We start from the raw sequence: 24,829 nt of genomic DNA on the forward strand, positions 1-24,829 counted from the left end.
GAAAGATGCTGAAGCAAACAACCAAAAAAAACCACCAAGAAACACAACAAAATCTATAAAGGTGTCTGCATGGAGAGAGTCTCTTCCATGAATGGGGAAGTGGTGTATTTACCCTGGGACACACAATTCTATCACATCTATAGACACATGCACGCTCTGCCTCACTTGGGGCTCTATTCAATCAGATCCGCTTTAGCCGACATCCGCATGGCGGTTGTTTTGACGGTGTCTGAGGTGGAACTGTGCATCTCCTGGCATTCTATCTAAAGCGAACATTGCCATTGGCTGCACTTAGTCGCCTTAACCATTCTCATGCAGTGTTTACAAGTTCTTACACTGGAATGTGAGACGTAATCTACACCTCAATTGTGATAAAACAATTCTAATTTTGATGAATGATTTTGGAATTCAGCTCATTTCTACATAGCCTACACTTTTTCTTTCTGAACTTCTAACATGAGTGAGATGGAAGTTGCTTTGTGACAATGATCAAGAGAAGCTCCTCACCGACTTGACAGAGCCAATGCAGTTACACTGCCGAAACACCAGCTATGCGGGTGTCGGCTATCATCGTTTAAAACTTGATCTGATTCAGTCTAGGCCTTACATTCATTCACTCTTTAGTTGTATGATTGTCAGTTAAGAACATTGTGCATGTCTCTTTTAGATCTGCCATCCCCAGCAGTTCAGCTGCAGTCACAGAAGTCCTCTGCTGTGGTATTTAATTTACTGACTGCATAAGTTCCTGATACACTGGTCGATTTCCAGATGGGTATACAGGTAATTCAGAATTATTACATAGGCTCACTCAGATGTGCACACGCAAACATGTTGTTGAGCTGTATACTTACTGTCACTTTGTGCATATCTCTTTCAGATCTGCCATGCACTCCAATGCCCCTGACAGCCTCACCCAGCAGTGCATATACACTGGGCCTGTCAAGATTGACAAAGCAATGATGGGTGGCTGACAAGGAAGAATAAAACACACTCTCTCTGCTTCTCTCTCTCACAAAGTATGTACACTTGTCAGTACTTGTTTATTTGATGTATGCTTTAAGGATTAGATATAGGTCTACAACTCTCTAGAGTGCAGTTAAATATCATCTTTAACTGACAAAATTTGATGAATACATTAGAATAATAATCCATAATAGTGATGAATAGTTACTGTAATTGTTTTAATTAGTCAACATGTAGTGCCCCAGGTTGGGATCCAACCGTGTCTCGGAAGAAGATAAGGTCACCAAATGTTTTAAGGGTATACATGTCTGGCTGTATGCAACCATAAGCAGATGCTTACATCGATCCTCCGTCCCTGTCTACAAAGCACTAGCAAAACCGAAACCTACCTGAAGGTAAAACAGCGCTCACTTTTGCCAATATTAGCATCTACTGATGTCCTTAGACATGGATCGACGTCGACTCTGCCTGCTCTACTTACACACACTGGACTCTACTGACACCACAACACATACACACTACATACGCCCACACACACTTTCATACTCACCACATACGCTGCTACCTATACCTCTAACCTGGTACTTCCTGTAAATAGCCATGATATTTTTACTTGTTATCCATTTTAAACACACAGTTGCTTCAGAATTAGGGACCTTCTCCCTGACACCTGTGACTAGCTGACAAATGTTCCACTGGGTCACAGGGAGACTACCACAACAGCTGGCAGGGCCAGCTACCTTTGGGTCTGTGTAGAGAGAGACAACGGTGTTTTCTGTCCACAAGATTGTTTTATAATGAGTGCCGATATACAGCTCTGGAAAAAATTAAGAGACCACTGCAAAGTTATCACAGTGGGTGCGAGTGACTGGCCTGTAGACCTCTTCAGTTCTCGCACCCATTGTGAAGTTTGGGGGGTGCTTCAGCAAGGCTGGAATCGGGCAGATTTGTCTTTGTGAAGACGCATGAATCAAGCCACATACAAGGTTGTCCTGGAAGAGAACTTCCTTCTGCTCTGACAATGTTCCCCAACTCTGAGGATTGTTTTTTTCCAGCAGTACAATGCTTCATGCCACACAGCCAGGTCAATCAAGGTGTGGATGGAGGATCACCAGATCAAGACCCTGTCATGGCCAGCCCAATCTCCAGACCTGAACCCCATTGAAAACCTATGGAATGTGAGGAAGATGGATGGTCACAAGCCATCAAACAAAGCTGAGCTGCTTGAATTTTTGTGCCAGGAGTGGCATAAAGTAACCCAACATCAATGTGAAAGACTGGTGGAGAGCATGCCAAGATGTATGAAAGCTGTAACTGAAAATCAGTGTTATTCCACTAAATATTGATTTCTGAACTCTTCCTAAGTTAACACATTAGTATTGTGTTGTTTAAAAATGAATATGAACTTATTTTCTTTGCATTAGTTGAGGTCTGACAACACTGCATATTTTTTATTTGAGTTGTCATTTTCTGCAAATAAATGCTCTAAATGACAATGTTTTTATTTGGGAGAAATGTCAGTTTTATAGAATAAAACAAAATGTAAATTTTACCCAAACACATACCTGTAAATAGTAAACCCAGAGAAACGGATCATTTTGCAGTGCTCTCTTCATTTTTTCCAGAGCTGTAGATATGTGGACCAAAGTTGGAAAGATATGTCTTAACTGAGAGCTAAAGCCCACGGAACCAGATTCTCGATATCCTCCTACATAGCTGGCTAGCCAGCAGCCTGGAGAGCGGCGCTGTTATTGAAGTTTTGGTTTTATGTCGTGCTGTTTGTGTGTATACTGGACCGTTACTGGAATTGTTGTATGAACCGGGAGTCAACTAAGTTAAAAATGGAAGTGGAATGCTCTAATTTGGCATTTAGTGGTTAACTATTGGTCTTAAATGGAACATAAAGTTGATGTTACCAAAGTTGGCTTGTTTATCATGAATTACTTTTGTGTGCCATCTAATAGCCCTATTGCTCCCACTACACTACAACTCCATACCTCGGCATGGGTGTTTATATGTCAATACGATATAGCCTCTTGCTGAGAACAGCTAATAAATATCAGAGCCAGACAGCAGTCTGAAATGACAACACATTATCCCTCTCATCTAATCCCCATTATAATTAGAGATGCTGATTTAGACAAAGAAAAAAGGAAGGAAAGAACAGGAAATAGAAAAGCACAAAGGGACAGAACCAGGCACCCAGAGGGTGTTTGTGTGCGTGCAGGCGTGTGTTTGCATGTATCATATTAAGAAACAGAGCTCGACCTTGAGAGGCACCATCAAGGTAACAACCTGGTAATGAGAGAAAAGTGGGCTCCTTCATTCCTCTCCTCCTTTCCTTTCCCTCCTGTCCCTGTTCCTGGCAGTGACCCAAAGGCGGTTCCATCTGTTTGTCTGTGTTCCGTCGGCTCTCTGCTCTCCCTATGCCACCATCTTCTTCTGTCTGTTACTCACGGCACAGTACAGCTTATTGTCCTTCATTATCTCAGTCCCTCTCTCCCTGTCCCCACTATCTTCCACTCTGCCACCCACCCACCCCTCTCTCCCTCCCACTCACCCCTTTATTCTCCCACTCTCTTTCACTCTCTCCCAATCTCCAGCTGTAACTCTCTCATCAATACCTCTCTGCTTCCTTCCATTTCACTGTCCCTGTCCCTCTTGCCCTCTCTCTGTCCCTCTCGTCTACCTCCTCTGTTCTCCCTGTCATTCAGCTGTCAGCCTTATCTCTCCTCTCTGCTTCTCCACCACACCACACTCTTTCTTTTTCTGTTCCATCGCTCTGTTCACTGTTTTTATTTTATTTATTCTCAGTAAGACTTTAATCATTTTCCCTGCAGTGTAGTTGTGTACCCTGGCATCATGGGTAAATACGCTGCCATCCTGTATTATCAGTCCGCTTAATACAAGACTAGTAAAAGCACAGTGCACTTCTTTTGTGAAAACTAAATGCATTTATATCTTGAGTCTGATAATTATATGTACAAAACAGTTCATACGATAATACATGTGGAAAGGAAAAATACTTGCTTGTTATATGTTTTGCAATTTCTTTAAATACTTTTCACATAGAAATAAGTTCCATTTGCAAACTGAAATGGTCTATTCAATCCTTTTCCATTTCAGTAGATGCTTTTATCCAGAGTAGTGAGTGCATACTTTTTAGTACTGGTCCCCCGCAGGAATCGAACCTGGGCTAACCAAGGGTTGACATAGTTTCTCTCTGGTCAGACATACAGTATCTCCCAGCTGAGACTAGACCATATACAGTGCCTTGCAAAAGTATTCACCTCCCTTGGCGTTTTTCCTATTCTGTGGCACTTTAACCTGGAATTTAATTACATTTTTATTTGGATATCATGTAATGGACAGACACAAAATAGGCCAAATTGGTGAAGTGAAATCAAAAAAATTATAAAAAATAAAAATAAAAAACATAAACGTGGTATGTGCCTATGTATTCACCCCCTTTACTATGGAGCATCTAAATAAGATTTGGTGCAACCAATTACCTTCAGAAGTCACATAATTAGTTAAATAAAGTCCACCTGTGTTCAATCTAAGTGTCACATGATCTCAGTATATATACACCTGTTCTGAAAGGTCCCAGAGTCTGCAACACCACTAAGCAAGGGGCACCACCAAGCAAGCGGCACCATTAAGACCAAGGAGCTCTCCAAACAGGCCAGGGACAAAGTTGTGGAGAAGTACAGATCAGGGTTGGGTTATAAAAAAGTATCCGAGACTTTGAACATCCCATGGAGCACCATTAAATCCATTATTAAAAAATGGAAAGAATATGGCACCACAACAAACCTTTCCATGAGAGGGCCGCCCACCGAAACTCACAAACCAGGCAAGGAGGGCATTAATCAGAGAGGCAACAATGAGACCAAAGATAACCCTGAAGGAGCTGTAAACAGTATCTGTCCCTAGGACTACTTTAAGCTGTACACTCCACAGAGCTGGGCTTTATGGAAGGGTGGCCAGAAAAAAATAAGCAAACATGTTTGCCAAAAGGCATGTGGGAGACTCCCCAAACAGATGAAAGCAGGTACTCTGGTCAGATGAGACTAAAATGTAGCTTTTTGGCCATCAAGGAAAACACTCTCACACAACATCTCTCATCACCCCAGGAACACATCCCCACAGAGAAGCATGGTGGTGGCAGCATCATGCTGTGGGGATGTTTTTCATCGGCAGAGACTGGTCAGAATTGATGGAATGATGGATGATGCTAAATACAGGGAAATTATTGAGGGGAAACCTGTTTCAGTCTCCCAGAGATTTGATCCTGGGATTGAGGTTCACCTTCCTGCAGGACAATGACCCTAAGCATACTGCTAAAGCAACACTTGAGTGGTTTAAGGGGAAACATTTAAATGTCTTGGAATGCCTAATCAAATCCCAGTCCTCAATCCAATTGAGAATCTGTGGCATGACTTAAAGATTGCTGTACACCAGCGGAACCCATCCAACTTGAAGGAGCTGGAGGAGTTTTTCCTTGAAGAATGGGCAAAAATCCCAGTGGCTAGATGTGCCAAGCTTATAGAGACAAACACCAAATCAAATCAAATTTATTTATATAGCCCTTCGTACATTAGCTGATATCTCAAAGTGCTGTACAGAAACCCAGCCTAAAACCCCAAACAGCAAGCAATGCAGGTGTAGAAGCACGGTGGCAAGGAAGAACTCCCTAGAAAGGCCAAAACCTAGGAAGAAAGCTAGAGAGGAACCAAGTTATGTGGGGTGGCCAGTCCTCTTCTGGCTGTGCCGGGTGGAGATTATAACAGAACATGGCCAAGATGTTCAAATGTTCATAAATGACCAGCATGGCCCAATAATAATAAGGCAGAATAGTTGAAACTGGAGCAGCAGCATGGCCAGGTGGACTGGGGACAGCAAGGAGTCATCATGTCAGGTAGTCCTGAGGCATGGTCCTAGGGCTCAGGTCCTCCGAGAGAGAGAAAGAAAGAGAGGAAGAGAGAATTAGAGAGAGCACACTTAAATTCACACAGGACACCGAATAGGACAGGAGAAGTACTCCAGATATAACAAACTGACCCTAGCCCCCCGACACATAAACTACTGCAGCATAAATACTGGAGGCTGAGACGGGAGGGGTCAGGAGACACTGTGGCCCCATCCGAGGACACCCCCGGACAGGGCCGAACAGGAAGGATATAACCCCACCCACTTTGCCAAAGCACAGCCCCCACCAAGAGACTTGCAGCTGCAATTGCTGCAAACGGTGGCTCTACAAAGTATTGACTTTGAGGGGGTGAATAGTTATGCACGCTCTAGTTTTCAGTTCTTTTTGTCTTATTTCTTGTTTCTTTCAGAATAGAAAATATTTTGCATCTTCAAAGTCATAGGCATGTTGTGTAAATCAAATGATACAAACCCCCCAAAAACCCATTTTAATTCCAGGTTGTAAAGCAACAAAATAGGAAAAATGGCAAGGGAGGTTGAATCCCTTCGCAAGCCACTGTTGCTTGACAGTTTGGAGTGACGTAGACGGACTCAAAGACTGCATTCACACAGAGGAGAGCTGCAGCAGTGCCTAAGGGTTAGTTAAGGCTGTCTATTTCATTCCGACTGACTCTGGGGAAGGGATTGACTTTGCAGATCTGCTCTTTCTCTCTCACTCTCTTTCTCTCTCTCTGTGTATTGGGAAATGGGGAAAGAGGAGAGAAGCCTTCTGTTGAGCATGCCATTTGTTGAACAGACGTGTGTGTGTGTGTGTGTGTGTGTGTGTGTGTGTGTGTGTGTGTGTGTGTGTGTGTGTGTGTGTGTGTGTGTGTGTGTGTGTGTGTGTGTGTGTGTGTGTGTGTGTGTGTGTGTGTGTGCTACACTGTCAGGGGAGAAAAACGTCACTGATTGGGGCGAGAACATCATTGTGATTTCTCCTTTCTGCGACAACAGGGTTATTTTGGGTGAGAGATTGCGATGCTTATTTTCTTTGAGAGAAAAGGCACTTGCAGATAGCCAAAAAACAGCTAACGATGGCCAATGTCATTTAAATTTGTCATTCATCGCTAAATCCTCAAACATGGCAATAATACACACACTAATGATGTTTGGGTTGAATTTTCCTACCGGCATTAGTACTCCAAATAATTAGCAAATACCACTATTTTCTCTCCTCAAAGACCATTGCCACTGAATGAAACAACAACTGAGTGCTGAAATTGCATTAGAAATTCAATCACAAAATGAGGAGCCAGGCTACAACGGTCACGACTGTCGTCTCAGACCGCTTCAGTCACCATCACACTGGCAATTTGGAGGAGCTTCGAGCAGACCGCCATGACAGCTTCAGTCAGAGGGCCGTTGTTGAAGAGGATTTGAATAATTTTACAGGGTTTAGGCATCATGCTGGAGTTTCTCTGGTGCATTTGGACAAGAAGTGCGTTCCAGAATCCCACTCTGTAGAAAAATAGGAAAGCCACAGGCAGGTCTTATGTAAAGGAAATATTGAGAATCAAATAGCAAATACCATCAAGGAAAGATAGAGAGCTAGAGAGCGAGAGAGAGGGGGGGGGAGATAGAGAGAGAGACGATGCACTCTCACCATATCTCAGTGTTCAGCAAAATCACTATAATACATATCAAAGATATCCATCTGTGTCCGGTGGCCACCTGCCCATCAACACGTCTTTATATTATGTCTCTCTCTCTCTCTCTGACTGTCAACAGAAAGCTACCACAAAACAACACTCTGTTCCTAGTCACTACTGATACATGGAGACGCCAGTCAACTGCCCACAACTTCCTCCCTCCTCAAAATGAAATAATATATTTTGTCAGATGAAGATGTGCGGTGTGACAGACAGACAGTGCTTCAGTTTGTGCAGCTGATTAAAATAATAGAGGAGAAAAATGCAGAGCAGAAGATGATGTGGCACTGTGCCAATGTACCTGAGCACTGTTGGGCTCAATTTGAATTGAAGGCAGTCAATTCATCAAGCAAACTGAAATTAAGATTCAAGAATTTAAAAAAGGTCATTCGTTTTCAATTACTTCTCAATAAACTGAAAATTACAAGCTATTTATTTTTTATTCAAATCACTTCCTGAATTGACTGACTTCAATTTGATTTGAACCCAAGCCTGATATCTAGCCTACCTTATGTATTAGGTGTGTGTGTGTGTGTGTGTGTGTGTGTGTGTGTGTGTGTGTGTGTGTGTGTGTGTGTGTGTGTGTGTGTGTGTGTGTGTGTGTGTGTGTGTGTGTGTGTGTGTGTGTGTGTGTGTGTGTGTGTACACTCTGTGCTTGCCAGTGTACAAGTGTGTAAATTAAATCTGTATGTGCTTGCCTGTCTGTATGTACGTGATATACAGAGCCTTCAGAAAGTATTCACACCTCTTTACTTTTCCCACATTTTGTTACGTTATAGCCTGAATTAAAAAAGGATTTAATAAAATAAATAAATCAATGGCCTACACACGATACCCCATAATTACAAAGTGGAATTATGTTTTTAGACATTTTTACAAATTCATTAAAACATAAAAGCTGAAATGTCTTCGTCAAAAAGTATTCATCCTCTTTGTTATGGCAAGTTTAAATAAATTCAGGAGTAAAAATGTCACATAGTGAGTTGCATGGACTCACACTGTCTGCAATAATAGCGTTTAACATGATTTTTGAATTGCTACTGAACCACACTAACACAATTATCTATAGTTGTGGCCAAAAGCTTTGAGAATGACACAAATATTAATTTTCACAAAGTCTACTGCCTCAGTTTGTATGATGGCAATTTGCATATAATCCAGAATGTTATGAAGAGTGATCAGATGAATTGCAATGAATTGCAAAGTCCCTATTTGCCATGCAAATGAACTGAATCCCCCAAAAACATTTCCACTGCATTTCAGCCCTGCCACAAAAGGACCAGCTGACAGCGTGTCAGTGATTCTCTCGTTAACACAGGTGTGAGTGTTGACGAGGACACGGCTGGAGATCACTCTGTCATGCTGATTGAGTTCGAATAACAGACTGGAAGCTTCAAAAGGAGGGTGGTGCTTGGAATCATTGTTCTTCCTCTGTCAACCATGGTTAACTGCAAGGAAACACGTGCCGTCATCCTTGCTTTGCACAAAAAGAGCTTCACAGGCAAGGATATTGCTGCCAGTAAGGTTGAACCTAAATCAACCATTTATAGGATCATCAAGAACTTCAAGGAGAGCTGTTCAATTGTTGTGTAGAATGCTTCAGGGCTCCCAAGAAAGTCCAGCAAGCGCCAGGACCATTTCCGAAAGTTGATTCAGCTGCAGGATCGGGGCAACAGTAAAGCATCCTGAGACCATTCATGTGTGGGGTTGCTTCTCAGCCAAGGGAGTGGGCTCACTCACAATTTTGCCTAAGAACACAGCCATGAATAAAGAATGGCACCAACACATCCTCTGAGAACAACTTCTCCCAACCATCCAGGAGCAGTTTGGTGACGAACAATGCGATTTCCAGCATGATGGAGCACCTTGCAAAACAAAACAAAACATCGATATTTTTGGTCCATGGCCAGGAAACTCCCCAGACCTTAATCCAATTGAGAACTTGTGGTCAATCCTCAAGAGGTGGGTGGACAAACAGAAACCCACAAATTCTGACAAACTCCAAGCATTGATTATGCAAGAATGGGCTGCCATCAGTCAGGATGTGGCCCAGAAGTTAATTGACTGCATGCCAGGGTGAATTGCAGAGGTCTTGAAAAAGAAGGATCAACACTGGAAGTATTGACTCTTTGCATCAACTTCATGTAATTTTCAATAAAAGCCTTTGACACTTATGAAATGCTTGTAATTATACTTCAGTATTCCATAGTAACATCTGACAGAAATATCTAAAGACACTGAAGCAGCAAACGTTGTGGAAATTAATATCTGTGCCACATTCTCAAAACTTTTGGCCACGACTGTATAAGGTCCCTCAGTCGAGTAGTGAATTTCAAACACAGATTCAACCACAAAGATCAGGGAGGTTTTCCAATGCCCTGCAAAGAAAGGCACCTATTTGTGGATGGGTAAAAAAAGAAGCAAACATTGAATATACTTTTGAGCATGGGGAAGTTACTAATTACACTTTTGATCAACAACATTGTAGTCACTTAACATTACTAAGCTAATTGACATAGTGAAAAGAAGGAAGCGTACATAGACATTTTTTTCTCCAAAACATGCATCTTGTTTGCAACAAGACACTAAAGTAATACCTCAAAAAATGTGACAAAGCAATTGACTATTTGTTCTGAGTACAAAGTGTTACTTTTGTGGCAAATCCAATCCAACACATTACTGAGTACCACTCTTCATATTTTTATGCATAGTGTTGGCTGCATTATGTTATGGGTATGCTTGTAATCATTAAGAACTGGGTAGTTTTTCAGGATAACAAAACACGTAAATGAGCTAAGCACAGGCAAAATCCTAGAGGAAAACCTGGTTCAGTCTGATTTCCATCTTTCAGCAGGACAATAACCTAAAACACAAGGCCAAATCTACACTTGAGTTGTTTACCAAGAAGACTGTGAATGTTCCTGAGTCGCCTGGTTACAGTTCTGACTTAAATCTCCTTGGCGATATACAGTTGAAGTCAGAAGTTTACATACACCTTAGCCAAATACATTTAAACTCAGTTTTTCACAATTCCTGACATTTAAACCTAGTAATAATTCCAAGGCTTAGGTCAGTTAGGATCATCACTTTATTTTAAGAATGTGAAATGTCAGAATAATAGAAGAGAAAATGATTTATTTCAGCTTTTATTTCTTTCATCACATTCCCAGTGGGTCAGAAGTTTACAAACACTCAATTAGTATTTGGTAGCATTGCCTTTAAATAGTTTAACTTGGGTCAAAAGTTTTGGCTAGCCTTCCACAAGCTTCCCACAATAAGTTGGGTGAATTTTGGCCCATTCTTCCTGACAGAGCTGGTGTAACTGAGTCAGGTTTGTAGGCCTACTTGCTCGCACATGTTTTTTCAGTTCTACCCACATATTTTCTATAGGATTGAGGTCAGGGCTTTGTGATGGTCACTCCAATACCTTGCCTTTGTTGTCCTAAAAGCCATTTTGCCACAACTTTGGAAGTATGCTTGGCGTCATAGTACATTTGAAAGGCCCATTTGCGATCAAGCCTTAACTTCCTGACTGATGTCTTCAGATGTTGCTTCAATATATCCACAATTTTCCTGTCTCATGATGCTATCTATTTTGTGAAGTGCACCAGTCTCTCCTGCAGCAAGGCACCCCCACAACATGATGCTGCCTCCCCCGTTCATTGTTGGAATGGTGTTCTTTGGCTTGCAAGCATCCCCCTTTTCCCACCAAACATAACGATGGTCATTATGGCCAAACAGCTCTATTTTTGTTTCATCAGACCAGATATTTCTCCAAAAAGTACAATCTTTGTCCCCATGGGCAGTTGCAAACCGTAGTCTGGCTTTTTTATGGCGGTTTTGGAGCAGTGGCTTCTTCCTTGCTGAGCGGCCTTTCAGGTTGTGTCGTTATAGGACTCGTTTTACTGTGGATATAGATACTTTTGTGCCTGTTTCCTCCAGCATTTTCACAAGGTCCTTTGGTGTTGTTCTGGGATTGATTTGCACTTTTCATACCATAGCACGTTCATCTCTAGGAGACAGAACGCGTCTCCTTCCTGAGCAGTATGATGGCTGTGTTGTCCCATGGTGTTTATACTTGTGTACTACTGTTTGTACAGATGAACGCGGTACCGCCAGGCATTTGGAAATTGCTTCCAAGGATGAACCAGACTTGTGGAGGTCTACAATTTTTTTTCTGAGGACTTGGCTGATTTCATTTGATTTTCCCATGAAAAACGAGTTTTAATGACTCCGACCTAAGTGTATGTAAACTTCCGACTTCAACTGTATGGCAAGACCTGAGAATGGTTTGTTTAGCAATGATCAGTGACTAATTAGACAGAGCTTGAAGAAATTTGGAAAGAATAATGGACAAATGTTTCACAATCCAGATGTTGAAAGCTGACTTACCCAGAAAGACTCACAGCTGTAATTGCTGCCAAAGGTGTGTCTACAAAGTATTGACTCAGGGATGTGAATAATTATGTAAATTAGATTTTTCTGTATTTTAATATTCAATAAGTTTGCTAAAATGTCTAAAAACATGTTTTCACATTGTCATTGTGGGTTATTGTGTGTAGATGGGTGAAGAAAAAAATATTGAATCCATATTGAATTCAGTCTGTAACACAACAAAATATGAACAAAGTCAAAGGGTATGAACACTTTCTGATTGCAATGTATATGTATTTAGGCTACATGGTATACTGTATATGTGTTTAGGCTACATTTTATATTGTATATGTGTCAGGGAGATCACTACTTTCTGCTCCACATGTGCAATCCGATTCTGCAGGTGCCTCTGGGATGGCCATTGATCTCTCCCCTGCAGGCAGCAGTCATCTGTGCTATGGGGGAGGGGTTGCGTGAGATCTGATTGACTATATTGATTTTACCTTAGGCCCATCAGGAGAGGATGGACACATTTGATTAACAAGTAATCCCTGTGGTTATCTGGAGCTGGATGATGGACTACATAGGTCGGACATCTACACTCCTCTATTCCACACACATGCTGTAGATGTAGGAAATATAGTTTCGCTGCTGCCCTCACAGTCCAACCAAGGTGTATGTGTAACGAACTGAAGTGATTTAGACAATCCAACCTCCATCTGAAAATGAGTACATGGCACGTTTTTGTAGACACGAGATAACGTCCAGTCTGCATGTGTTATGTAAACTCAGCAAAAAAATAAATGTCCCCTTTTCAGGACACAGTCGTTCTAAGATAATTCGTAAAAATCCAAATAACTTCACAGATCTTCATTGTAAAGGGTTTAAACACTGTTTCCCATGCTTGTTCAATAAACCATAATCAATTCATGGACATGCACCAGTGGAATGGACGTTAAGACACTAACAGCTTACTGACGGAAGGCAATTAATGTCACAGTTATGAAAACTTAGGACACCAAAGAGGCCTTTCTACTAACTCTGAAAAACAACAAAAGAAATATGCCCAGAGTCCCTGCTCATCTGCGTGAACGTGCCTTAGACATGCTGCAAGGAGGAATGAGGACTGCAGATGTGGCCAGGGAAATAAATGTCAATGTCCGTACTGTGAGATGCCTAAGAAAGTGCTACAGGGAGACAGGTCGGACAGCTGTTTGTCCTCGAAGTGGCAGACCACATGTAACAACACCTGCACAGGATCGGTACATACGAACATCACACCTGCTGGACAGGTACAAGATGGCAACAACAGCTGCCTGAGTTACACCAGGAAAGCACAATCCCTCCATCAGTGCTCAGACTGTCCACAATAGGCTGAGAGAGGCTGGACTGAGGGCTTGTAGGCCTATTGTAAGGCAGGTCCTCACCAGACATCACCGGCACCAACCTTGCCCATGGGCACAAACCCACCGTCGCGGAGCCAGACAGGGCTGGCAAAAGGTTCTCTCACTGACAAGTTGTGGTTTTGTCTCACCAGGGGTGATGGTCGGATTCACGTTTATCATCAAAGGAATGAGCATTACACCGAGGCCTGTACTCTGGAGTGGGATCTATTTGGAGGTGGAGGGTCCGTCATGGTCTGGGACGGTGTGTCACAGCATCATCAAACTGGGCTTGCTGTCATTGCAGGCAATCGCAACGCTGTGCATTACAGGGAAGCAAGCTCATCCTGACATGACCCTCCAGCATGACAATGCCACCAGCCAAACTGCTCGTTCTGTGCATGATTTCCTGCAAGAAAGGAATGTCAGTGTTCTACCATGGCCAGCGAAGAGCCCAGATCTCAATCCCATTGAGTACTCCTGGGACCTGTTGGATTGGAGGGTGAGGGCTATGGCCATTCCCTCCAGAAATGTCCGGGAACTTGCAGGTGCCGTGGTGGACGAGTGGGGTAACATATCACAGCAAGAACTGGCAAATCTGGTGCAGTCCATGAGGAGGAGATTCACTGCAGTACTTAATGCAGCTGGTGGTTTAACCCCCCCCCCCTTTGTTCAGGGACACATTATTACATTTCTGTTAGTCACATGTCTGTGGAACTTGTTCAGTTTATGTCTCAGTTGTTGAATCTTATGATCACACAAATATTTACACATTTTAAGTTAGCTGAAAATAAACGCAGTTGACAGTGAGAGAACGTTTATTTTGTTGCTGAATTTACCTAGTATCAGGTTGTTGGAGGCGCCTTCATTTGGGAGGAGGGGCTCATATTAATGGATGGAATGGAATCAATGGAATGGTATCAAACTCATCAAACACATGGTTTCAATGTACGTATTTGCAGTGGTGTAAAGTACTTAAGTAAAAATACTTTAAAGTACTACTTAAGAGGTTTTTTTTGCGCATCCATACTTTACTAGTTATTATTTTGACAACTTTTACTTTTACTTCACTACATTCCTTAAGAAAATAATGTACTTTTTACTCCATCCATTTCCCTGACACCCAAAAGTACTCAATATATTTTGAATGCTTAGCAGGACAGGAAAATGGTTCAAATCACACACTTAGCAAGAGAACATCCCTGGTCATCCCTACTGACTTTGATATGGCCCACTCACTAAACACATGCTTCATTTGTAAATGATGTCTGTGTGTTGGAGTGTTCCCCTGGCTGACCATAAATCAATTACAAAACAAGACAATTGTGCCATCTGGTTTGCTTAATATAAGGAATTTGAAATGATTTATACTTTTACTTCTGATACTTAAGTATATTTTAGCAATTACAATTACGTTTTACGTAAACCTAGTAGTTTTACTTTTAATCAAGTAGTATTTTACTGGGTGACTTTTACCTCTACTTGAGTCATTTTCTATTAAGGTATCTTTACTTTGACTTAAGTATGACAATTGTGTACTTTTCCCACCACAGTGTATTTGATACCATTCCATTCACTCTATACCAGCCATTAATATGAGTGTCCTCCCCTCACCAGCCTCCTGTGCCTAGTATACCAGCTTCTGTGATGAATAACCTTGCATGAGACTTGAAGACTTGTGTTAGCTCTCCAAGCTAATACGTGGGTTTTTACTCAGTGGGCTAACACAGTCTTGTAGTGCAGAGGACTTGGCTTCAAACATGGGCCAGTCACACATGAGCTGAGAGCCAAACTGGATATGTAACAGATATTTTTAATCACTTGACCATGGACGACAATGGAAATTCAATGAAACATTATTATTTATTGTTAAACAAAAACACATAAGCCTATTGGATATTGCAACCGTCATTATACTTCATCACTGAGTATGTGTCCCGTTCAGAGGGAAATACTGAACAGTGACTGCCTTAGTTACCACATACATCTAATGGCAGGAGAGAGAGGGAGAGAGTGAGCGAGGGCTGAGGTATGCAACTACAATATAAGATAAACCACCAATCCTTAGGGTATAGAAAAAGGAAATGAGCCACTGTGATGTAAAGGAACAAACAACCAAACTGCAAGGCAGCTAACACTGTTATGACTCAGGGAAGCACGGGCACAGGAAGACAATAATGCCTTTTTTCATAGTTCAAAGGTGAAAGGTCACTTGATGAGTACAGTGTTTTACATACATATAGTTGGTATTCATAGTAGATACAGATGTAGGATCTTAATTTGAGCCAGTTTGCTACAACAGGAAAACAATCCGGCTGCCACATCAAATGTGAATTATTACGTGGATTATAATTTTTCGTTAAGGCAAATAAATTCTGAAATTTCACTGTGTAAATCACAAACTTTAGAATGCTTTTTAAAACACAAATACACTACAAGATTGCATTCCCTGCTGTGCAGGAAAATTCTCAACAACAACAAATTAAGATCCTACATCTGTAGGCAGGTTGCTTTATTATTTGTCTGTGGATAGAGAGAGGTGTTGTACTTCTGTATGACATTCACTTCCTTCTGACTGTGGTACTGCACTGCCTGGGGCGGCCACAAAACAAACACATAGAATGAAAAGGCATCATTATCATCCTCTGGGCAAGGAAAACTCATTTAATTTAATGTGTGCTATGTGGGGGTGTATTTATGTAGCTATGAGTGTGGCAGAAGACAGATGGATGACAACAATGCATAAGGAATTCCAATTTCATCTTGGCTCAGAGATGTATGTGAGCGTGTGTCTGTCTGGTTGTATTTGTGTGTGTGTGTGTGTGTGTGTGTGTGTGTGTGTGTGTGTGTGTGTGTGTGTGTGTGTGTGTGTGTGTGTGTGTGTGCGTGCGTGCGTGCGTGCGTGCGTGCGTGCGTGCGTGTGTGTGTGGCCTTCTAAAGATGGATGATATTACTGGGGAAATATAATTTGGATTCAGTCCAGCGCTCCATGTGCATTTGGATACTAGCATGACTGATAGAATGTCTTGTGGATACGATTTAAATGTGTGTGTACATGTGTGCGTGCTCTTCAAACCTCTCTAGGGGATGTGAGACTCTACCGTCCCACCTGGCCAACATCCAGTGAAATTGCAGATCGCCAAATTCAAAAACAGAAATACTCATTATAAAAATACATGAAACATACAAGTGTTATACATCTTTTTAAAGTTGAACTTCTTGTTAATCCAACTACAGTGTCAGATTTCAAAAATACTTTACGGCGAAAGCAAACCATGCGATTATCTGAGAACAGTGCCCAGCAGACAAATCATTACAAACAGTTAGCAGCTCCTCTCCCTGTTCGGGCGGTGCTCTGCGGTCGTTGTCGGCCTACTAGCTGCCACCGGTCCATTTTTCCTTTTTGTTTATGTAGTCTGGTTTTTCTCTACACCTGTGTCCTATTAGTTTAATTCGGTGGGTTTATTAACCTCCGCTGCCTGCTATTATTTCCCTCCTCAGGTTGTTTTTGTCATAAATAATCGATCATATTTCAACCGGACAAAAGCTTCGTCAATAGGAAAAACAAGAAAGGCGCGCTCCCAGTCATGCGATGGACTCAAGTCTGAAAATGTCCACTGTCTTCTCATTGAAAGTGGTGTTGCTCCCTCATTTTTCAGAGTAAACGCCTGAAACAATGCCTAAAGACTGGGCACAAGTAGGCGCAGCCATAGGGCTCATGAACTAAGTCATAAGTTTTTGTATGGTGGATAGGCTTTCAATGGAAAAACAGGTATTTCAAAATAATAGCACTTCCTGGATGGATTTTCCTCAGGTTTTTGCATGCCTTATCAGTTCTGTTATACTCACAGACATTATAGAACAGTTTTGGAAACTTTAGAGTGTTTTCTATCCAAATCGACCAATTATATCGATATCCTAGCTTCTGGACCTGAGTAGCAGGCAGTTTACTTTGAGGAAAGCTTTTCATCCAAAATTTGAAATGCTGCCCCATACCCTATTGAGGATTTTAGATGGAAGACATGGAGCAATTTCATTTTTTCTAACTGTATGTGTGCACGATTTTGTGTGGTGCTTTGCTTGCAAGTTGGAAAATGCTCCTTAAAACCTTAAATCCTACGCCAATTATGTTAGCGGGATCGATTTGACAACATCCAGTGAAATTGCAGAGCGCCAAATTCAAACTACAGAAATATCAATATTCACAAAAATAAAGCTTAACTTCTTGTTAATCCAGCCGCAGTGGCAGATTTCAAAAAGGTTTTACGGCAAAAGCAGACCATGCGATTATCTGAGGACAGCGCCCCGCATACGAATACATGAAAATAATTTTCAACCAGGCAGGTGGCGACACAAAAGTCAGAAATAACGATATAATAAATGCCTTATCTTTGAAGATCTTCTTCTGTTAGCACTCCAAAATGTCCCAGAAACATCACAAATGGTCCTTTTGTTCGATAATGTCCTTCTTTATATCCCCAAAATGTCCATTTATTTGGCGCTTTTAATTCCGAAATACACCGATTCCAACTCGCCCAACATGACTACAAAGTATCTAATCCAACCTAAGGTACCCTAAAACGTAAATAATCAATCAAATTTAATACGGGATGAACTGTTTCCAATACCGGATAAAAACTATGTGAAGCCCATTCCAGTTCACGCGCACCAAACAGTGGAATCCATCTGGAGTGACATCTAGTGGAAGCAATAGGAACTACATCCAAGTTCCTATTAAATAGGGCTTTCAATAGAAAACCAACCTAGCTTCTGGGCCTGAGTAACAGGCAGTTTACCTTGGGCACGCTTTTCATCCGGATGTGAAAATACTGCCCCCCATCCCTAAGAAGTTTTAAAGGAAAACTGCACCCAAAAACGATATTTTGGTATTTGTTTTGTCCATTGCTGACATAGTCCCAAAATGTTTTGCTTTCAAAATACAGAAATCATCCGAAATCATCATATGATCAAAATGCATCATACAGTGATTTTACCTTAGTGTTCCACCATTACTTTTCAGTAATGCTCTTTTCACCAGCTGCACAAGTTGCCTATGGCAACCCAACGGAAATATTATAAAAAGAAGTACAGGGGTTTTAACAAGCGCTTCTACATGCTGTATTAGTGTGATGAATTTGTCTGTCTGTCTGTCTGTCTGTCTGTCTGTCTGTCTGTCTGTCTGTCTGTCTGTCTGAGAGAGAGAGAGAGAGAGAGAGAGAGGTTACATTCTGTATTAACTTGGATACAGAGCTGTCGTCATGGTAATATAATTATGCTTAACAGTAAATAGACAGGCACACATGGCTTATGGAGAAATATGATATATTAAGGGATGTCGATTCACCTAGAATTCTCTGTAACAAACTCATCTTCCGATGAAGTTCGGAAGTTAGACTGACTCATGTACTGTATATAAACAAAATTCTTGAAAAAAGTAATAAGAATTTTCCCTCAGATTTTTAAGCTACAATATCACAAAGTGTAACTTGGTCTGGGTAGAATCCCTTCCTTGATCTCAGATAGTCACACAGAATGTGTCCCAAATAGCACCATGTTTTCTTTATAGGGCAGTAGATGGGCCCTGGTCAAAAGTAGTGCACTAGATAGAGAATAGAGTGCCATTTGGGATGGAACCACAGTGAAGCTCTGCAGATACAGTAAGCCGCTCCCCTATCCCAAACCAGGCCAGAGCACTCATATTGAGTTGTTTCTGCATGAGGCAGGAAATAAATGAGGAATAAACTGAGGGCTTACTTTGATGTACTTTGAAACAGTGTATAACTGAACTCCAGAGCACTGCACTGGAATCATGAGCTGCATTCAAATCACCACCTAACTGAAATGAGGAGTCACTTTTACCTTCAGGAGCAAATCAGGTTTTCCTCAGGACCAACTTTCATTAACAACCAAGATCAGGGATGGGCAACTTTGACGGGGTCACAAAAAAGTGGAATTCATCATGAGGGGCAGCAGCAGTCAATCAAGTCTCAACTCCAATTCCCTGTCGTACTATGGGTATGGAAGGGAACACAGAGAAGCACCAATGAAGCCATAAACAGGAAAACGTTCCGCTCGAAAGAGAGTGGCAGGAGCAGAAAACAATGATAACAACACTGGGCGACACACAGTGATGCCCAAGACCAGCATATCGTGAGACTATATTCCTTCACCCTCACCAATACAACTTAGACTATTTTTCCCCAAGTAACTGTTCTTCTCGCTGCCAATGAGATACATGGACACTGAGAGAACAATATAAAAGAGGATATATAGCATTTAAGTCAATAATTGATCTGTGGGGGCAAGAGGGTGTATGTGTGTCGGTGTATATGAACCAGAGAATGAGAGAGGGTGTATGTTTTTTTTTAACCTTTATTTAACTCGGCAAGTCAGTTAAGAAAAAAATATTATTTTCAATGACGGCCCAGGGTGGGTTAACTGCCTTGTTCAGGAGCAGACAGATCTGCACCTTGTCAGCTCGGTGATTCAAACTTGCAACCTTTAGGTTAATAGCCCAATGCTTTAACCACTAGGCTAACCTGCCGCCCCTGTGTGGATATGCGTTGGTGTATATGAAGGGGAGAATGATAGAGGGTGTACAGTATGTGTGGCTATGCGTCTGTGTATATGAAGGGGAGAATGATAGAGGGTGTACAGTATGTGTGGCTATGTGTTGGTGTATATGAAGGGGAGAATGATAGAGGGTGTACAGTATGTGTGGATATGTGTTGGTGTATATGAAGGGGAGAATGATAGAGGGTGTACAGTATGTGTGGATATGTGTTGGTGTATATGAAGGGGAGAATGATAGAGGGTGTACAGTATGTGTGGATATGTGTTGGTGTATATGTATAGGGGAGAATGATAGAGGGTGTACAGTATGTGTGGATATGTGTTGGTGTATATGAAGGGGAGAATGATAGAGGGTGTACAGTATGTGTGGATATGTGTTGGTGTATATGAAGGGGAGAATGATAGAGGCTGTACAGTATGTGTGGATATGTGTTGGTGTATATGAAGGGGAGAATGATAGAGGGTGTACAGTATGTGTGGATATGTGTTGGTGTATATGAAGGGGAGAATGATAGAGGGTGTACAGTATGTGTGGCTACGCGTCTGTGTATATGAAGGGGAGAATGACAGAGGGTGAATGTGGATGTGTGGATATGTGTTGGTGTATATGAAGGGGAGAATGACAGAGGGTGAATGTGGATGTGTGTGGGAGGGGGAAAGATGGAGGTTTGGTATTACCTGTGCCTGGGTGGGTAAATGTTATAGGATTTATATGAATAATGACTAAATGATGTATACATTTAACGTAGAAATATACATAACCGAATACGACCCTGTCACTGTATGATTGTATGAATCTTATTAGAGTCATAACACTAAATATAATGTGTGTAGTTTTAGTTCTGAATTAGAACAAGGACTTTCTGTTCCTTGTTAGAAATGAATGGAGCTTTTGTCAGACCGGCTAGAATACTGTGTTCCTGACAGGACATTCTGTCCCCACCTAGGAAGGGGAGAGACCTTGAGCTTGTAGTAGATTGTTTAACAGGTTGCAGACAATGTGAGAAGGCTTGTGAACTATATTGCCATTGTATCTGAGAGGAGGAGGGATATTTATGACGAAATGTGAGGTATATAAACCAATGTACATGTTATTATGACCAGACCTCTTGAGAATAAACGCTATTTGCAAATTTTGGTGGCTGGTCTCTGTCCATTTCATGCAAATAAGAACCTTACAAGTTCTTAGAAACGGACAGAGTGTTTAAATTGAATTGGTTAATGAACACATAAGAACTAGTAAAGATGGGAGGTGGGGATAAGCTTGAATTGGGTGGAATAAAGGGGGGAGAACAGAGAAGCGGTGGTGGAGAGGGATGGATTTGGCTTGGAAGAGAGAAGGAAGGACTTAATGATACCACAATATATATATATATTTTTTAGGACTTATAAACCAATGGTAAAATGAATAAGAGTTATGGGATAGATTATCAAAAGTATGTACAGTCGTGGCCAAAAGTGCTGAGAATGACACAAATATACATTTTCATTTCTGCTGCCTCAGTTTGTATAATGGCAATTTGCATATACTCCACAATGTTATGAAGCGTGATCAGATGAATCGCAATGAATTGCAAAGTCCCTCTTTGCCATGCAAATGAACTGAATCCCCAAAAAACATATCCACTGCATTTCAGCCCTGCCACAAAAGGACCAGCTGACATCATGTCAGTGATTCTCTCGTTAACACAGGTGTGAGTGTTGATGAGGACAAGGCTGGAGATCACTCTGTCATGCTGATTGAGTTCGAATAACAGACTGGAAGCTTCAAAAGGAGGGTGGTGCTTGGAATCATTGTTCTTCCTCTGTCAACCATGGTTTCCTGCAAGGAAACAGGTGCCGTCATCATTGCTTTGAACAAAGAGGGCTTCACAGGCAAGGATATTGCTGCCAGTAAGATTGCACCCAAATCAACCCGTTTATCGGATCATCAAGAACTTCAAGGAGAGCGGTTCAATTGTTGTGAAGAAGGCTTCAGGGCGCCCAAGAAAGTCCAGCAAGTGCCAGGACCGTCTCCTAAAGTTGATTCAGCTGCGGGATCGGGGTACCAACAGTACAGAGCTTGCTCAGGAATGGCAGCAGGCAGGTGTGAGTGCATATGCACGCACAGTGAGGTGAAGACTTTTGGAGGATGGCCTGGTGTCAAGAACGTCAGCAAAGAAGCCACTTCTCTCCAGGAAAAACATCAGGGACAGACTGATATTCTGCAAAAGGTACAGGGATTGGACTGCTGAGGACTTGGGTAAAGTCATTTTCTCTGATGAATCCCCTTTCCAATTATTTGGGGCATCCGGAAAAAAGCTTGTCCGAAGACAAGGTGAGCGGCTATCATCAGTCCTGTGTCATGCCAACAGTAAAGCATCCTGAGACCATTCATGTGTGGGGTTGCTTCTCAGCCAAGGGAGTGGGCTCACTCACAATTTTGCCTAAGAACACCGCCATGAATAAAGTACACATCCTCTGAGAGCAACTTCTCCCAACCATCCAGGAACAGTTTGGTGACGAACAATGCTTTTTCCAGCATGGTGGAGCACCTTGCCATAAGGCAAAAGTGATAACTAAGTGGCTTGGGGAACAAAACATCAATATTTTGGGTCCATGGCCAGGAAACTCTCCAGACCTTAATCCCATTGAGAACTTGTGGTTAATCCTCAAGAGGCAGGTGGACAAACAAAAAGCAGTGTTCCATAGTAACATCTGACAAAAATATCTAAAGACGCTGAAGCAGCAGACATTGTGAAAATGTATATTTGTGTCATTCTCAAAACCTTTGGCCATGACTGTACAATGTATGTAAAAACTTATGTACAATGTACTGTATGCACCCATAGTCTTTGGTACATTAGGATAAGAGTTGGAGTTAAAGGCCATTAAAAGGCATGGCGCCTCAACTACAGGTGTACTTTGCTTTATATATATATATTTTATAAATAAGAATACACCGTTTTCCCTTATATCCTAGAATATAGATCAAGAAGGCCATTTTCTGATGTTGAATTGTACCTTACATGATGAAAAATACACATTGATTTCATTGACCATCCTAACAGGGGCAAATCTGATGTTTTTCGACAGAATTCAAGCTATGTTAGATCAAATCCAGACAGAAAGTATTATTTCAGGTGACCAAAATCACACATTTGACAGGACAGTCAGACGTAGTAAAAAAGGCACACTCAGAGAGCCTCCAAAGAGGCTGATAAATGTCATCTCTACAAATAATCTACAGGACACCTGGAGATTACTGTTCCCAACTACAAAATACTGTTATTTTTTCTCAAAGTAAGAAAGCTATTCAATAATTGACTACAATTTTATTTCTAAATTATTCAGTACACAATAATTTACTGAATACAAAAATTAATGATATAGTGATATCGGATCATTCTCTGATATCACTATAAATCAAATCAAATAATTTAGGCAGGTTACCTGAGGGTTCTTGGGCACAGGGACTATGGTGGTCTGCTTGAAACATGTTGGTATTACAGACTTGGACAGGGAGAGGTTGAGAATGTCAGTGAAGACACTTGCCAGTTGGTCCACTCATGCTCTAAATACACATCCTGGTAGTAATACACATCCTGGTAATAATACACATCCTGGTAATAATACACATCCTGGTAATAATATACGTCCTGGTAATAATACACGTCCTGGTAATAATACACGTCCTGGTAATAATACACGTCCTGGTAATAATATACGTCCTGGCAATAATACACGTCCTGGTAATAATACACGTGGTAATAATACCACGTAATACACGTCCTGGTAATAATACACGTCCTGGTAATAATACACGTCCTGGTAATAATACACGTCCTGGTAATAATACACGTCCTGGTAATAATATACGTCCTGGCAATAATACACGTCCTGGTAATAATACACGTCCTGGTAATAATACACGTCCTGGTAATAATACACGTCCTGGTAATAATACACGTCCTGGTAATAATACAAGTCCTGGCAATAATACACGTCCTGGTAATAATACAAGTCCTGGTAATAATACACGTCCTGGTAATAATACACGTCCTGGTAATAATACACGTCCTGGTAATAATACACGTCCTGGAAAATAATCCTGGTAATAATACACGTCCTGGTAATAATACACGTCCTGGTAATAATACACGTCCTGGTAATAATACACGTCCTGGTAATAATACACGTCCTGGTAATAATACACGTCCTGGTAATAATACACGTCCCACGCCCTGGTAATAATACACGTAATAATACACGTCCTGGTAATAATACACGTCCTGGTAATAATACACGTCCTGGTAATAATACACGTCCTGGTAATAATACACGTCCTGGTAATAATACACGTCCTGGTAATAATACACGTCCTGGTAATAATACACGTCCTGGTAATAATACACGTCCTGGTAATAATACACGTCCTGGTAATAACGCCCTGGTAATAATACACGTCCTGGTAATAATACACGTCCTGGTAATAATACACGTCCTGGGTAATAATACACGTCCTGGTAATAATACACGTCCTGGTAATAATACACGTCCTGGTAATAATACACGTCCTGGTAATAATACACGTCCTGGTAATAATACACGTCCTGGTAATAATACACGTCCTGGTAATAATACACGTCCTGGTAATAATACACGTCCTGGTAATAATACACGTCCTGGTAATAATACACGTCCTGGTAATAATACATGTCCTGGTAATAATACACGTCCTGGTAATAATACACGCCCTGGTAATAATACACGTCCTAGTAATAATATACGTCCTGGTAATAATACACGTCCTGGTAATAATACACGCCCTGGTAATAATACACATCCTGGTAATCCGTCTGGCCTCACGGCCTTGTAAATTTTGAAATGTCTGTCTTCTAGTCAGAGTTGCAAAGAAAAACCATATCTCAGACCAAC

This window comes from Oncorhynchus masou, chromosome 28, assembly GCF_036934945.1.
Source record: "Oncorhynchus masou masou isolate Uvic2021 chromosome 28, UVic_Omas_1.1, whole genome shotgun sequence".
In the NCBI taxonomy this organism is placed as follows: Eukaryota; Metazoa; Chordata; class Actinopteri; order Salmoniformes; family Salmonidae; genus Oncorhynchus; species Oncorhynchus masou.